Below are 9,621 nucleotides of genomic sequence, written 5' to 3'. Positions count from 1 at the left end.
GACCAATGAGAGCCTGTCGCGCAGGGCCTTCCACCAATAGGAACACAGAAGGATTGGAAGGGGCGGGGCCTTCCCTGCTTTTCAGCCATAGGCTTAGCCCCGACTCTAAGAGGAAGATGGGATGGAGGAAGACACTTCCATATCCCCCGAAACCTTCTCCCCAGTCTCTTACTGGATTTCCCAAAAGCCCCCTTTGCAAGACTAGAACCCGACTCTGGGATCGTAAATCCACCCAGACATCCACTAGCTCCGCCCTGGAACTCTGATCCTCGCCCAGTTCTTAGAGCCCTTGTTTATTAGATCTAGACCCGCCCCCCGAGGTCTTAACTCCACCCCAGAATCCTGCGGGAGACCCCGAGGGCAGTAATGCTCCGCCCAGAGCCCCCGACCCAGCCTTCTTATGGGATTAGCTCCGCCCCCGGAGTCTAGGCCCCTCCCCCAAGCCTGTACCTCCTGAATCTTTTCTTCCACTTTCATATCAGCCGCCCCAGTTCCTCCCCTACAACTTCATCTCCCACAACTTCAGTATCCAGTCCGGGTTTTGACACAGGTCCAGCTCCGACGCCTGGCCGGCTGGCGGTGTCTGCAGGAGCCGGCTCCGAAGTTGGGGGAAGATGGGAGGGTAGAACACCTGACAGTGGGTTTAAAGAATGGTGGACCACCATCCCCAAGTCCCCATGGAGGGTCACCACCCAGCTAGACATGACCCATGTTTAGGGAGGGGAAGCGAGCCCAAAGCAGGAAGAGATTCGCCTCTGGAAACACAGGCTGACACTGAGAGCACAGGGCTTTGGGACCAGATTGATCGGGGTTTGATTCCTGATTCCACCACTTTCTCCTTGTGACTCTGAGAGTCAGTTTCCACATCTGGAAAGTGTGTGTGTTTCGGGGGACTTGGGGAGGGCGCTGGGGGGGGGGCGGGTGTCCTATCACGCCTACCTCTTTCATTCATTTAAACGTTCACTGAGCCCTAGCTGTTTTGGCTCAGTGGATAGAGCGTCCGCCTGCTGACGGAAGGGTCCCAGGTTCGATTCCGGCCAAGGGCACATGCCCGGTTTTGGGTGCTCGATCTCCAATGGGGGGCGTACAGGAGGCAGCAGATCAATGATTCTCTCACATCATTGATGTTTCTATCTCTCTCTCCCTGTCCCTTCCTCTCTGAAATCAATTAAAAAATATTTAAAAAATTAAAAATGTTCACTGAGCCGTGGCTGATGTGGCTCAATTGGTTGGGTGTCGTCCTGCCAACTGAGAGGTGTTAGGGCACATGCCCGGGCTCGATTCCTGGTGGGGGGTGTGCAGGAGGCAGCCGATGGGTGATATTTCTATCTCTCTATCCTTCTCCCTTCCTCTCTCTCTAAAAATCAATAAAAAAACATATTTAAAAAAAGAAAAGAAAATCCATTGGAGAAAAGCGAGAGTTCAGGGAGATGACAGTTTCTTATTGGCTGAGCTGCTGGGGAAGCTGATCTCTTGTAGGAGATGCAATGTATATCTTCTCTTGTTGGGGCCTGTAACCGACGATTCTCAAGGATTCTTCTGTTGAAGGGTGTAATTGACAATTCTTCTTGTAACTGACATCAAGTGGTACTGTGTGAGAGCTCCCCCTTCTGGCCTCCTAACGTCCCTTTTAGTGAGGTTTCCTTTTATTAATTTTCACAATCAATAATGGGTTCTGAGTGATGACCAAAATAGATGCGGACGATGATCACAGCTAATTGCGTTACTGATAGAAACAAAGCAGGGATTCAGACTTCCTGCCTCCCGAACTCCTGCTTCTCCACCCTGCACCCTGATGAGCTCAGATTCTAGGAGAGGGGAAATCACACTCCTACATACAGACTTGCAGCAGGCTGCCGTGTGCTAAGGGCTGTTACCGAGTTTTCCCAGAGGACTGCGGGAGCCCAGGGGAGTTCAGATCTTGCGCGATCCAGGTGCTGGGGGAGTGGAGCCAGGGTGTGCATGAGGGAACCGCAGGCAGGAGTTCAGGCTGGCAGGCTCTATGTTCCGAGGACAGGGCGTAGTGGGGGCGACACACAAAGGTGAGTTAGGCCTTGCCCTTGAGGTGTCAGGATCCATGTGAGGACAGTGACCTTAGCCAAATAGCTTGGCTTTTCTTTCTCTGCAAAATGGGAGCTATCCCAGCACCCACTTCCCAGGGGAGAAGAGCAGATTCAGTGAGCTCATGCCTGTCAAGTGCTCCGCACATGGCTTTTGGGTACAGCTAATGGAGCTGGATTTATTACAAGTGCTCTCACAGAGAGATGTCAAGGGCGGGAGTGGGGAGGGGGAGGCTGGGGGATAGGGGGATAGGGGGCAGGGCTCAAGGTCATGCTTCCTCTTTTCTCTCTGCCTCTAGGCTCCCCTTTCCATGCTGCTTTTCCCTCTCATCCCTGTCTCTATGTCTCTGTCTGGAAATTGGGTCATTGATCCATCACTAACCAGCTATGTCACCTTGAGCAAGTTACTTAGCCTCTCTGAACCTCACTTTCTTCATCTGGAATACAGAGGTGAAAATACCTCTGCTGCAGGCTTGCTACGAGGATTAAATGAGACACATACATGTAAAATGCCCATTATTTGGTACCTACTATTATTCATTTTTTTGTTAATCCTCTCCTGAGGATATTTTTTCCATTGATTTCTAGACAGAGTGGAAGGGAGGGGGAGAGAAACCTCGATGTGAGAGAGACACATCAACAAGTTGCCTCCTGAACATGCCCACCTGGGGCTGGGGATGAAGCCTGCAACCGAGGTACGTGTCCTTGACTGGAATCGAACCTGCGACCCTTCAGTCCATGGTCCGATGCTGTACCCACTGAGCCACACTGGCTAGGGCGGTACCTATTATTATTGTTGTTGTTATTGTTTTTCTTTTTCAAAACATATTTTTATTGACTTCAGAGAGGAAGGGAGAGGGAGAGATAGAATCATCAATGGAGAATCATTAGTCAATCGGCTGCCTCTTGCACACCGGCTACTGGGGATCAAGCCTGCAACCCAGGCATGTGCCCCGACGGGTAATAAAACCCTGACCCCCTGGTTCATAGGTAGATGCTCAACCACTGAGCCACACCAGCTGGGCTGATTTTGTTTTTCTCTCAGCTTCTTTATTCCTCTGTCTTTCTAACTATTTCTTTCTTTGTGTTTCTCTTCTGTTAGTCTGTCACCCTATTTGGGTCTGTGCTTGAGCTCCATAAGGGCAGGGCAGGGCTATCTTGGCCACCCAGGTCCCCAGCCTTGCCAAGCCCAGCCCTGGTACATAACAAGTACTCAAAACGAATTGAACTCTGTTCTGTGTCAAACCATGTTGAGCAATGCTGGGGACCCAGCAGTGACTGAGACAGCCCCAGCCCTGCTCTCAAAGAGATCACAATCCAGGAGAGGAAATATGTGTTGAATGAATGAATGAATGAATGAATGAGTGACCTAGCTTTAAAATGGGCTTGGAAGACTCAACAAAAAGTGGGTGGAGGCATTTGAAGCAGAGAAAACGTCTAGAGTTAAGGTTGTGGGGGCGGGGGGGGGGGGGGGACTAGGAAGAGATTGAAGGGTTAAGAAGTCATGGGAAGAAGGCTGGAGAGCTCAGCGAAAGACTTAAAGGCCGTGGAGAGGAGCCTGAGTTTTCTCCTGAGGGCACTGGGGAGCCAGGGCAGGTTCTGAGCAGGACTGGGACAGGGTCAGGTATGTGCTCTGGCCCTTACCCCCCCCCCCCCGCTGCCGGTAAGGTGCTCGGTTCTTCCGAGGGAGCTAAGACCGCGTTGGGGTGAGGCCCTCACTTCATCCGGCGACTAGCACTGCTCCGGGCTAGCACTCGCCCAGCATTTAAAAAAAAAAAAAAGAATGACCACTTTGACTGCCTGGCTGCCCTATTGGAGGGCGGGGGCGGGTGGATGAAGAGAGAGGGGCCCGACTGGGGTAGGAGACCCCAGAGAGGAGGGTCCTGAACCAGAGCAGGGGCTGCAGGGAGAGGGAAGAGGAGCCAGATTCTAGAACCGAGAGGAAAATGCCTGGACCAGCCTGCTGTCCTTGAGCTTCAGGGCTCACCCACCACCACCACCAGGGGGCAGCCAAGGGTACAGGTTTGAATATCTTGGCTTCTCCCAGGACAGGGAGGTTTGCACCCCCATTAGGGGTGGGGTTAGAACTGTCTGTGGGGTCCCAGATGAGAGGCCTCCTGCTCTCCGGCCCCCATCCCGGCCTTTTGGGCTTCTGGAGCCCCCACCCCACCAGCACAAGATTATGTCAACACAGCCCCGCTGTTTCTGGCCAGGACAATATTTGCCCTCTGGATCTGGGGAGGTTGCTATGGAGATGTGCTGCAGGGGGAGGTGAAGGTGGGGTGGGGGAAGCCTGTGTGTGCGAGCGCACACACACACGCACACTCACTCACACACACATACACACACGCACACTCACACACACATACACACGCACACACACCGTCCAGAAGAGGACAAGGGGAGCTGGGCTTCTTGCCTCATCTCTGAGTGATTGTGTCTGAGTTCTGAGAGAGTTGACCCACCCCTATCTATCTGTGTTCTAAACCTCTCTCTCTCTCTCTCTCTCTCTCTCTCTCTCTCTCTCTCTCTCTCTCTCCAGGTCCCCATCTCTGTTTCTCCATGTCTCTGTCTCTGGGTTTCATGTCTCTACATCTCTGTTTCTCTTTGGATCTGTGTCTCTGTCTCAGGCGCCGTCTTGTGTTGTGTTGTGTTTCCTAGGCCCCTGTCTCTGGCCTGTGTGAGTGTGTGCATCCCTGTCTCTCTCTCGGCCCCTCTGGATCCCCATGCTTGTGAGCATGTCTCTCTCAGCCGGTCTCTCTATTGCTGTCTCTCATTGTGTGTGTGTGTGTGTGTGTGTGTGTGTGTGTGTGTGTGTGTGTGTCCTCCTCTCCGCCGTCCTGAATCTCAGGGGGCTGGCTCAGGCGCCCGTTTCTGGCCTCAGTCCCCATGGGGCATGCCCTCTCCCCATCCCTCTCTGCCTCATTGCTCCTGCACCATCTGCTGGCACCCCAGGCCCCGGCCTGCTCCCACAGGCTCTGCTTGGCTGGGCAGCCCCATGGGGGAGGCACAGGCCCTCCGGCTGCCTCCCCACCACTGCGTCCTGAGCTGAGGGCACTGCCTGGTCATTGCTGGGGTGGGGAGAGGGGCCAACAGCCTGGAAACCCAGGGGCAATGGAGGGAGAGAAACAGACAGACAGGCACCAGCGAGAAGATGAGGGAAAGGGGAGAGAAAGGGGAAAGTTTAAAGATTGGCTAGAAGAGGCCGATCCGGAGAGCACGAGGGAGCAAGAGAAATGAGCGGAGGAGCAGAATGAAACCGGAGGGAAGAAAAGGGACAAGACAGCCCAGCGAGCAAGAGAAGACAGACAAACAGAGTGGGTGCTTGGAGAAAAGGAGAAAGGGGGATTCGGACCAAAGGGGGGGGGCAGGGAGAGATGGACAGCAGAGAAGGGGGTGGGAAGGGGGGGCGCACAGCTGTTTCTCTGCCTGCAGGTTCCAGAAGCCCTGAGCGTGGAATTGGGGGGGGGGCCCATGTGGCTACCCCTGTGGCCCTGCTGTCCCCTCCTGATCCCAGGAGACTGCAGAGACCCCAGGAGGCTGAGATGGGCAGTCAGGACCCAGGCATCTCCCCTCCTGCCGGACATGAGCCCCTCCCTGTGCCCTGTTCTGTCCTGTGTCCTCACAGAGCGGCCGATGAAGGGCTGTGGGGCTCGGAGGCCAGCCTCAGGCTCATCCCCGCAGCTTCTGCCTTGGCCATCTTTCCTCAGGCCCCACCTTTCAGGCGCTCTCTCCCTCCACCCTCCCCATCTTCATCTCTCTACGTCTCCATCTCTCAGCTTGTATCTCTTCTGTCTCTCTCCCTCTCTTAGTCCCTGTTCTCTCTCCCCTGATTCCTCTTTCTCTTTCTCTCTGTTTTGATTTCTTTACTTTATTCTTATTTTTTAATCCTCAACCTGAGGATATTTTTTTCCATTGAGTTTTTTTTTTAATTTATTTTATTGATTTTTCACAGAGAGGACCGGAGAGGGATAGAGAGTTAGAAACATCGATGAGAGAGAAACATCGACCAGCTGCCTCCTGCACACCACCTACTGGGGATGTGCCCGCAACCAAGGTACATGCCCTTGATCGGAATCGAACGTGGGACCCTTCAGTCCGCAGGGCGACGCTCTATCCACTGAGCCAAACCAGTCAGGGCTCCATTGAGTTTTAGAGAAAGTAGAAGGGAGGGAGGAGGGAGAGGGAGAGGGAGAGAGAGAGAGAGAGAGAGATGAGAGACACACATTGATTGGCTACCTCCCGCATGCACCTGGACCGGGATGGAGGTAAACCCGCAACCCAGGTACATGCCCTTGACTGGGAATCAAACCTGAGACCCTTCGGTCCTCAGGCCGACGCTCTAACCACTGAGCAACGGGCCAGGGCTCCCTTTCTTTCCTGCCGGTCTCTTTTGGTCTTCCTCTTTCCCGTGGTCTCTCTCATCTCTGCTTCTTCCTGTCTCTGTTCTTTCTTGAGCTTTGGTTTCTTTTCCTATTTCTCTCACCACCTCAGTTCCTCTCACTGCTTCCCCTCCCTCCTAGTTTCTCCCTCCATTCCAGCCTCCCCCCACCTTCCCACCCTAGCAGAGAGACACCCCCCCCCACAGGCCCTCTGGGGGCCAAGGAGAGATTCCCTCCAAACCCCAGTGTCTCCCGAGGTGCTGGGCAACCTCAGACCCCTTTTCCTCCCCACCCCGCGGACTGAGCCTTTCCCAGGACCCAAAGGGCGCCAGGAATGTGGGGCAGAGAGCAGGGAGGCCAGCTGGAGGCCAGGAAGTCAGGACCCCCCCTCCCCACGCTCCTCCCCTCCCCCAGACGTGCCTCCTCTCCTTCCGGCCTCTGGTGCTGGACCTCACCTCAGGCCACCCCTGTTCGCTGCCCGTACTGGGGCCGCTGGGCCTCAGTTTCTCCTCTGCAAAATGGGCAAACTTGCCTCTGACCCACTTACTTCATAGGTCCCAGGGGAGTGTGTACTCTGAATGTTCATCGCACGGTTAATATGCGTGCATTGGTAATTAGCATCGAGGGGGGATGAGAGTGCCAAGAGCTGGGACGCCGTTTCTAAGGCTTCTCCCAGCATGCACAGATGTTCCTCATCTTTTAGGGTTCCCCTTCTTTTTGGTTAATTCTCACCTGAAGATATTGTTCCCAATGATTTTTAGAGAGAGTGGAAGTGAGGGAGAGGAGAGAGAGAGAGAGAGAGAGAGAGAGAGAGAGAGAGAGAGAGAGAGAGAAATATTGATGTGGGATCAAACCTGCAACCCAGGTATGTGCCCTTGACTGAGAATGGAACTTATGACCCTTGGATGCCTGGGCGGATGCTCTAACCACTGAGCACACTGGCCAAGGCATTAGGATTGTTCATATTTAAGGAAGAGACTGAAAGGGGAGATTTTCAGATGTGGGGGTCAATGATTGTGACCATGAGACCGTGTGAGGCTGTGGGCTCATGTGTGATTGCGAGGTGATGGTGTGTGACCCTGTGTACTTGTGAGTGTGGGTGAGGCTGTGATGGAGAGAGCTGTGTATCTGTACAACCGCGGCACTGATGTGACTGTGAGGGTGACAGTGTGATGGTGTGACGCTGGGAGCCTGTGAGAGTGTGTGCTGGGGCGGCTGGGTAATGTGTGTTGTTGGGGTGCCGCTGTGGACCCGGCCGGTGATTCTGTGAAGAGTGAAATGATGTGTGAGAGTGTTAATGGGCCTGGCTGTGTAACATTGTGAGATGTTGTCATTAAAGGATTATACGACCATGTGAGGAGCCATATAACTGTGCATTTATTTTATTTTTTTAATATGTTTTTATTGATTTTAGAGAGAGAGGAAGGAAAAGGAAGGGAGGGATAGAAACATCCATGATGAGAGAGAACCATTGATCGGCTGCCTCCTGCACAGCCCCTCCTGGGGATCGAGCCTGCAACATGGGCATGTGCCCTGACCGGGAATCGAACCTGTGACCTCCTGGTTCATAGGTCGACGCTCAACCACTGAGCGACCTTGGCCAGGCTGTGTATTTGTTTAATCAACAATCATTCGTTGAGCCTCTGTGCTCTGTGCCCAAACCTGTGCTGAGTGATACTGGGGACCCAGAGATGCCTGGCCCCGTTTGCATGGGGGCACACAGGCCAGGGGGGAGACAGATGGTGTTTCTGACGTGAGCTGGTGAGTGTGTGAGTGTGTGTGTGCGTGTGTGTGAGTGTGTGGTTGACACAGTGTCACTGGGACTGTGGGTAGCGGCGGTTGTGTCACTGTGAGTGCAGGCGCCCACGCCCGAGGACGCGTGCCCGTGTGTCCTGTGGGTGACAGTCTGCCTGCGGGCGTGGACCGGGCTCTCTGGGTGTGACCGTAGATCGCACAGCTGAATGAGCACCAGGAACACGCTCTGTGAAGAACAGCATGTGACATTGTGTGCTGAGCCTGCGTCTCGGTTAATGGGACTGTGTGCGACACTGCGTGTGACTGCCCGAGTCTGTGGGCGACGGCGGGTGGGACAGTGAGAGACTGCCCTGGGGGCGGGGTGGCTGCTCCCTCATGTGACCTGGAGTGCTGTGATGCTCACAGGCCAGGGCCCCTGCTCCCCTGGAGCCCCCCCTTCCTGTTCCCGGCCCCGCCCCTCCCACCACACAGGCTGTCACCTCTTCCAGAGCTCGGAGGCCGTGGAGGCAGCAGCAGAGGCAGCAGCAGAGGCAGCGGCAGGACAGGTGAGGGCTCCCCTGCCCCCTGGCCCCTCAAGTCTGTGGGTCCCTCTCTCTGTGTTTCTGAGCCTTTGTCTCTCTCTGTCTCCGTGGCCACAATCTCTAACCTCCTCTAACCCGGTGTCTTATCTTCGTCCTGTCTCCCAATCTCTGTCCAACCTCTAAGTAGCTCTGGGCCTCTATCTCCTCTGCCGCCGAGCCCACATTTTGTCTCTTTCTCCGCCTTGTGGTCTCCGGCCTCTTGCTGCGCCTCTCCTATCTGTCTCCGTTTCTCGCTCTGTGTGTCTGTCTCATGCATCTCTGACCCGGGTCTGACCCGTGTCTGTGGTCTGGTCTGAAGTCCTCCCCGCCTCTCCTGCCCCCACCTGGTGCTGCTTGGGGGGGGGGGGTGTTGAGCGTGAGAGACAGATTTCCAGGCACGTGGCCCCTGCACACCTCAGCCCGGGGTCTGAGCCTCTCCGGTCCCTCCGGAGAGCACGTCCCACGGACTCCGGGCTTTGTCCTCAGCGGGATAAGTTCCATACGGCCAGGTTTTTATCCCCGATTTGGATTTGAAAACCCTTTGGGCTCAGGGAGTGGGAACTCCGAGGGCCGTCTGCAGCCCCGTGCCCTCCGCTGCCAGGCGGCCCCCAGGTTCACCCCGGTCTCCACGTCTAGACTCCGGGTGACATTAGCACTTCCGCCGGCGCAGCTCTAGGGCAACCACGCCCTCAGCAAACACCGCCCCCCCTCGCCGCCGCTGCTCCCGCAACAGCTGCGGGTGGGCCCGGGGATCGCGGGTCGGACCCCAGCCTCGTCCCTTCTCACGCATCTCCCCTCTACCCCGTACCCACAGATCATCTCGTGTAGGGCTGGAGCGGGGGGGCGGGGGGACGCTGTCTCGGA

This window comes from Myotis daubentonii, chromosome 15 (assembly GCF_963259705.1).
Source record: "Myotis daubentonii chromosome 15, mMyoDau2.1, whole genome shotgun sequence".
NCBI lineage: Eukaryota > Metazoa > Chordata > Mammalia > Chiroptera > Vespertilionidae > Myotis > Myotis daubentonii.
The sequence above is the reverse complement of the archived record's forward strand: the minus strand, read 5'-3'. Positions refer to the sequence as shown.